At 55.2% G+C, this 1,709-nt stretch overlaps 1 long non-coding RNA gene across 1 annotated transcript in view; it reads left to right on the forward strand.

Moving 5' to 3' along the window:
* Nucleotides 1–299: 299 nt before the first annotated feature.
* The window catches only part of LOC121013925 (uncharacterized), a 52,807-nt gene continuing 51,397 nt past the window's right edge, over nt 300–1,709 (forward strand). Inside the window, exons 1-2 of the long non-coding RNA XR_005782977.1 lie at nt 300–389; nt 512–642. This is a non-coding gene — a long non-coding RNA (uncharacterized LOC121013925). The remainder of the gene's footprint in view (nt 390–511; nt 643–1,709) is intronic.

Raw genomic sequence — 1,709 nt, forward strand, 5'->3', positions numbered from 1 at the left:
AGAGAGAGAGAGAGAGAGAGAGAGAGAGAGAGAGAGAGAGAGAGAGAATCCCAAGCAGGATCCACACTGTCCGCGCAGAGCCCGGTGCTGGGCTTGAACTCCCAAAATGCGAGATTGTGACCGGAGCTGGAACCAAGAATCGCAGACTTAACTGACTGAGCCACCCAGGTGCCCCTGTTTTCATACATCTAATGTTACGGATCATACACGCACCTCTCCGCCTGGCCCACACCTCACGAGACAGGGCTTTGCAGCCGCTTCTGAGATGCCCCCTTTACTTTTCATTTTCTCACTCCTGCAGTTTCCTCTCTTTGTGTGCAGTTTGGCTGATCCCAGCTGCATTCTGAGGATGGTAGCCAGTGTATACAAGGATGGAGATGTGGCCGTTGGTGGGTTTTTCTCCCCTTTACACATTTCTCCCATATAGTGGGAACAATGGGCCTAGCAAGGATGTCATTTTCCAGCAGTAAGTGCCTTTTATTTATTTTCTGCTTGATTATTATGATGGAAGGTACGTAGGTGGTTTGAAGATGGATGGACCGAGGCTCTACACATCACCTTCCTGTCCTTCCCCCTGCACCCCCACATCCCAGAGCGTCCATATTTCCTCTCTTCCCGCTGACTTTGTTTCCTTCAAAGGAGGTAAGAGAGTTTTCTGTTTTCTTTTTTTTTTTCCTCTTAGTTCTCCCTTTCCAGGGCTGGAGGCTTCGTGAGAGAGTGCTGCCCACCAACCAGTGCGCTCTACCTCCCTGCCCCCTATCCCGCCTCAGCTTCCAACACTCAAACACTCTTTTGACTTGGGGTAAAGCTCTTGTTATAGGCTGAATCGTGCGCCCTGCCCCACCAAGATATATTGCCCCAAATGCACACGAGAAGTATCTGTGGAACAGATGGATTCTTAACGGGCCCTTCCTGATGGGAAGTCAGAACTTGCCATGTAATAGAGGAAGTGAAGTGTTACCACCCTGCTGTGGACACCCCCTACTCTGTCAGTCTGTGTCAGTGCCTGGGGGGGGGGGTCCCGTTCCTGCGTAGATGAAGGAAGGTTCTGTGTAGGGGAATGTGCTGAGGAGATCCTAGGGAGGGGAGGCCTTTGGCATGACCCTGGGCCTTGGCTGGGGTTAGAGACCCGTGGGGGTGCTGGGGCAAGCGGGAGTCACTCAACCAAGTAGCTGACACCTAGTCCCTCTCCCTCCATGGCTAGGCCTGGCTGGGGGCCTGGACACCCACCAAGAGACCAGAGGATGGGAACCCTCGTCAGTGGTGGGGCCGAGGGTAGGCGAAGGCAACGGGACAGGGCCTGTAGCTGTGAGAGGGGGTGACCTCTCCTCTGGGGCCCCTCAGCACCTAACTGCCCCTTTGGATGTCTACCTCCTCATGGGGGCCACGAAGTGAGATGATCCCGTGGGGCAGGCCTCACGGGGGTGATGAAGTTCAGGGGTGGTAAGGAATGTGTGGGAGCAGTGATGACAGTCAGATGACACTGAATCCTCGGGAGACCCAGCGAGGCAGGGGTTTGTTACACTTTCCAGATGAGGAGAGTCTCAGGGAGGCCAGGCCACGGGCACAAGCTCACGCACTAGTGAGTGCTGGAGCTGGGAGAGTTCCAGAATCAGCCTGCTAGAGTTAACCTGGTACCTCTGCTGCCCCACCTCCGGCAGATGTCCGGAGCCCCCAGTCTGGGTTCTGGGGGGGACATGTTGGGGGGG

Source organism: Herpailurus yagouaroundi, unplaced genomic scaffold (genome assembly GCF_014898765.1).
Source record: "Herpailurus yagouaroundi ecotype Mexico unplaced genomic scaffold, PumYag 200, whole genome shotgun sequence".
In the NCBI taxonomy this organism is placed as follows: Eukaryota; Metazoa; Chordata; class Mammalia; order Carnivora; family Felidae; genus Herpailurus; species Herpailurus yagouaroundi.